Source organism: Salarias fasciatus, chromosome 14 (assembly GCF_902148845.1).
Source record: "Salarias fasciatus chromosome 14, fSalaFa1.1, whole genome shotgun sequence".
In the NCBI taxonomy this organism is placed as follows: Eukaryota; Metazoa; Chordata; class Actinopteri; order Blenniiformes; family Blenniidae; genus Salarias; species Salarias fasciatus.
Window position 1 is genome coordinate 13264353 of NC_043758.1, and position 6000 is coordinate 13270352.

Consider the following 6000-nt stretch of genomic DNA (forward strand, 5'->3'; position numbering starts at 1 on the left):
GTAGTAATGAAAAGAGGAAAAGTGCAAGGTTAACACATGCTTCCATCCATCATTTGTGCTGCAGGCGGGGGGGGTGGGGGGGCTTCAGCGAATCCCGGCTGCCGGCGGGGAAAGGCAGAGACCACGCTGGACTGATCACCAGTCCATCACGGGGCGAACAGAGACGATCACGCTCTCACTCACGCGTACGGCCACTTCACAGCAAAGACATTCATTCAGCTGATGCCTGTGGAAATACAGACTGAGGGACTCTTCGTAAGAAACAGCTGACGGTTCTCCACGGTCACCATGGAGGGCTTTTCCTACACGTACACACACTTGTTAGGTGAAGCAGCTGTGTGTGTGTGTGTGTGTGTGTGTGTGTGTGAGCTCTGTGATGGACGGCTGTGATTGTACGCTGCCCTTCACCCAGTGTGAGCTGGAATCCACTGCAGCCTTTCTGACCCCGTGTTGAATTAAGAAGATGGATGTTGAACAGAGTGTGGTTTTATGAGCAGTTCTGGATCATTTGACCTTGTTTTATTTTGGCTCCAGCAGGGGTGGAGTTAATGGCGAGGCAGGAGGGAATATTTTCGAATTGGAGACAAGTGGCAGCCTTCATTTGGGAAGGCTCAGAGGTTATGAATGCGGTACTGTGTGTGTTCCTGCCACAGATCTCTTCAAACACAGAGAGTCGCTGGTTTTGCTCTACTGGAGGTGAGACGGGAAACAGCTCTCGCCTGGTGAGCAGGTCTGCTGAGGGTGTGCTCTCGTTTTCCTCCTGCCTCTGTTAGACACGTGCGCGTCGCTTCCCATTGATCCCGTTTGCTGTAATTTGTTCATGTTCCCTTTGATGTCCGATCCAGACGAGACCGTGATGGATGTGCAGAGCGCAGAGTCGATGCCTGCGGTCTGGATCTGGATCTGCGGCTCTGAGATGGACTGAACGGTCCAAACTGGAGGACCACACACACACACGCACATGCACACACACTGTACTGAAGGGCCCCAAACCTTGAATTGCACTCTGGATTTTCTGCCACTTTTCCCATTGCCACCATTTGTGCCACTTAATGTATTAATAACATTTAAAATGAATGATTTCAAGCTGGAACAGTGAAGCGGTTATTAGATGCAGACGGTTGATATTTCTCCTGTAATGAGCTGATGATGGTGGGGGGGGAGACAAGTGCTGTCTGCTGCCGTGCACCCAGGGGTGTATTTAGCAGCCGATCGTGGCTCGCTTGCGTCTGCACTGAGACACGCTCACGGTGGGAGTGGATTTTCTGATCAGTGATTTGAGAATCGGCAGTCCCACCGACGGCTGGCTGCATCTGAGCATGACTGAACGAGACTGCATTATTCATGAGAGGCCTCCTCTTAAAGAGCACCACGGCTCACGGCCATTAAAGACTGACGAGGCCGGCAGACCACAGACGTACCCCCCCCCCCCCCCCCCCCCGGCCTCCTCCACCCTGCCCTCTGTCTGAAGCCTTATTTTGCTTATCAATCAGAGCAGAGACTCCGAGCTATCTCGGCATAATTACAGCCTCATTCTGCCCTCCAGAGCGCCGTTCACCTTTAACCCCCAAATCTGATGCTCACGGCTTTTACCCCCCCCCCCCCCCCCCCCCCCCCCCCCCCCCCCAACTCTCACCCATCACCGTTTCCCTCTCTGCTCCTCCTGCTGCCCATCACCAGCCCCATAAATATTAACAGCCTCCATCTGTGGAATAACAAGGTCTTAAGTAAAGCCTAATGGCCTCATGTTATTTTTACTGTGCTGCTCATTTATTTCACTCCCGTCTCTCCAACATGGCTCAGCGCTTTCTGTTTCTGCTGCATCACGCCACGTTTCAAATAACCAGCAAATGTCATGCGGCGGCCAGGGGAAACTGACCGAAGAAGAAGAGATGTGTGTGCTGCGCTCATCTGCTTCATTTCCATCAGGGCTGCAGCAGAGGGCAGTAAAGTTATGTTTTATTATGAGTATGAATTATTTAGCTGACTCCTCTGACTGTCCTCTGTTTTCTCCGTTTCCAGCATCTCCTCCGGTGTCCTTTAAACAGTCCTAATAGCACAATTAGACAGACGTAGAGCTTCCTCCAGCAAAATGTTTAATAATTCATTTGTCAAATGATCTTGTTTTTTTTTTTTTTTTGCATGCATCAGTTCCTCATCTCACCCATAAAATGTTTGATGTTTCTGAAAAGTGAAGACAGTTGAAGAAGCGTTTGACAAGGACACACAGGTCATGCATGTTTCAGAGCTTCAGTTCTTTACATGCTGTTGCTTTCTGTATGTAGACCAGGTCTGTTTTTTGTTTTTGTTTTTTTGCTGGCAACATCTGCATTAATTGCATTATCAACAAATCCAAGCTTTTTTTTTTTAAACGTCTGTAGATATTCTAGTGTCTAACATTGTGTGAATAATGAAATCATAAATATCTGACTATTCCACTTGAAGTTGTGGTTCTCTCAAGCAATTGAAATCATCAAAACAACCATCATGTACTTTATTGATGTTTGGTATAATGCAGGATCACCAGTCCACTGAGAAAAAGGAAAAAGTCAGAAAACACACATACATCCTCAGTCTCCCAAAACAGGTTTTGGACTGTTTTGAATTCAATCCGGGGATACTCAGTGTGAAGTGAGGGTGCTCATCAGTCATCACTACAACACAGTTTGGTCCAATTCAACTCCACCCATCTTTACCACCATCATCCGTTTCCACTTGAAGTTACTGTGAAGATACTGTTACACACACTTCTCTGTCTTGTCTTGTAACAGCCAATAATGTAATAATGGCAAACAATAAAATAAAGGCCTGTAACATAATAATTGTTTACAACTGTAATTTCTGATATTATTTCAAAGAAATACAGCCTAATTTGTGGCCTATTACACTATTGGCTGCACTTATTACATTTTGAAAGACTTTTTTAAAATGCTATTCCTTCATATAACTTATTAGATTTGAATATTTTATTGCACTATCTCCTGGTTATGACATTTCAAATTGCCAGGATGATTACGTGTTAAATGTTATTATTGCATGATTGGCTGTCACAGTGGCGATAATGAAGATGTTGGATCCATGTGTGTTGCAGTCGTCTGCAGTGTGAGAGAGGAACCGTGTGACCTCTCCCCGTGAATCCCGCTTCGGTTTGGCAGGTGAGACGTTCCTCCTTTCCTCTCCGACGTCGCTCCCATTCAGAGGCATCGTCTTCATTCACGTCTCTCGCGGCCGTGAGCGCTTCATTCAGCGCCTCCATTGAACAAACACACCATTCAGGATTTCCCCCCTTTGTGCTGCCGAGCAGCTCCGACCGTAAAACTGCTGAGGACTGTTGCATAGATACAGAGAGTGTGTGGGAGTGTGTCTTGTGTGACAGAGGGGAGGGCTGCTGCTGGGGAGTTGGCTGGTTTGTGTTGCACGTGCGTGTGCACGTGATATTAGAGGTGCCATTCATTTTATTTAAGGGAGAAAAAAAAAGGAAAATCATTAACATTTCAACCTGTGAAAACCCCCTTGAGGAAGGCCCCGATCTGCTCGCTCGCTTTCATCCTTTCCCTCTGTCTGCAGGAAACGGGTTTACCACCCCTTTATATCACCCCCGCCCTCACCCTCACCTCCCCCCGTCCCCTCCTGAGTGTTGCTATGGAAACAGGTCTCCTCTGTCAGGTGGCTCCACGCTGAACGCCCCCCCCCCCCCCCCCCCCCCCCGCTCTCTGATTGCTCTGACACCGGCTGGCTGACTCATCCGGCCACGTGACGCCGGAGCAGCCATCCAGATGAGGACCCTGTGACCCCGGCGACCCCGCCTCTCCTGCCCCCCCCCCCCCACCCCCCCCCCCCCCTTTCATCACACCTCATGTTGGTGAAATGATGAGAAGGGACAGGTGGATTGGGATCTTGGTCATGCCACTGTGCCGTCGTCAATCAGAGAAAATAATTATTAAAGTCTGATATTTTCAGTGTTCATGGTGTGATGGTGCATATTTTACCGTTTACATTCTTCTCCTCATGCGTGTTTTGTTGTTTGTTTGTCCTGGGTCTGTTGGTGAATCTCGCTGGATGTGAGTGTGAGTGTGATCATGCATGAGTGTGTGTTTCTCAGTCGTTGCCCTGTGATGGACTGCAGACGGTCCCGGGACACACAACACTCCACTCGACCGGGTTCCATAAGTTTGGAGGTTTAAACCAGTAAAGTTTCTTGATGTGAAGTGGCAGAGCTAACCACTGCACCTCTAATTTAGTTTCAGATTGAGAGTTCCCCATTTAATATTGTTGTCCCGTCCGTTAATACAGCTTTAAGATATTGATTAGAGGTAAAACGGCAGATGATAACTGAATTCTGCAGGTGACAAATACAAGTCTGTGACTTGACCAAACAAGCTGCATTTTTCAGACGGGTTCTGATTTTGTAAACAAATGAGTTATTTTATTACTGATTTAATGACATTAAGTGGGGCTCCATGTGGCCCCTGAACTGAAATGAGATGGATGTTTTTTGTAACTGTGACGTCTTCAAAGTTTCTCGCTGCGCACATCAGCGGCGTGTTTTCCAGGTCAGAGGACAGTTGAGGGGCAGTTTCTTATTAAAGCCTGCTGACACATTGATCCTCAAACAGCCCCGGGAGGCCAATCTCCATCCCCAGCACTTTAGATGCTTTCACAGGAAATCAACTCAGAAGCATCTCTGTTTTATTCCCTTTTGTCTTCCTCCCTCCCGCCCGGGTTCAACCCTCTGAAGTCTAAATATGGCACGTACAGGATCTGAAGTCCTGATCAATGACGCCCACTGAGGAGTCCTGTGTGTGTGTGAGTGTGTGTGTTTTATGGGTCCTTGAGACCAAAGTGAACTAAAAGGACATAAGAGAAAATAAAGGAAACTGTGATAATATGAAACAGAAGAAAGAAGGGACACACACACACACGCACACAAACACACTCAGACGTGTTGCAGCGGTGGCAGTGAGGGTATCTGCTGTGAGCGAGCAGGAGGCTGAGGCGGCCGCTGCCCTGGAGGCCTCTGTCGATTCATCCTTCGCGCAGGAAGTGTTTGAGGATCAATAGAGCGAGGGTCTCTGGAGTGAGACGCTCAGACAGCCCTCACTCAGCGCAGTTCTCCCTTTGTTTCATGAGGCCGCCCTGCGCTCTACTCTGGGCCCGAATTCAGAATAATAAGCTGAAGATTTCTGCCGTCATCGTGAAACAATCGCTGCTTATAAACAGCATGAGGAATCTCACAACTCTGAGATTACATTTTTGACCACAGCACAGTTTAAACGGTTTCATTCACTGTGTTTTACTATTTATTCCTCTACCACAGGACTGCTTTGTGTTGGAGAAATTATTAATGTTAATGTTTATTTACAGAAGCTTGATCAGAGTAAAGTCTGACACTGGAGTCACAGACGTGTGTGTAACTCTGAAAACTTTCATGTTAAGATTTTTTTTTTAAGCTTTCATTCAAAACATTTTAACCAAAGCCAAGTTGAAGTATTTTAAATAAACTATTTTCAACCTTTTGTTGTAGGTTTAGCCATGAAAGTTAACCTCGGATTGTCTTTCCCTGTTTTCTTTATTTTTGTTTGATAATATTTTTTTCTTTTTTGTCTTCTTCCATGTATCTAAATCACCATGAATGATCTTTTTACTGCTACTTCATCAGTCAAATTTTTCTTAGCAGGACTTTATTACACAAAGCTCACCTTGTTTGACTCTACTGAAATTATCAAATCATTCTATTGATCAGACACAGAGCATAACCATCTGCTTTAATGTTCTTACACTGAGATGATATTTAAGCCCCTTTCTAAAAAAACAGTTCACCACACGGAGAGCAAAACTGGTGATATTTCAATCACTTGCTTTCAATTAATCTCTTATCTACTGCTTGTCATTGAAATTAATCGCTTCCCAAAGAGTCTAGGGACACAGGTCAGAGTTCATGTTGGGTTTATTGAAGAAATATTCAGCTTTAGATTTCCAGAGCAGCTCGTCGTCCCCTGA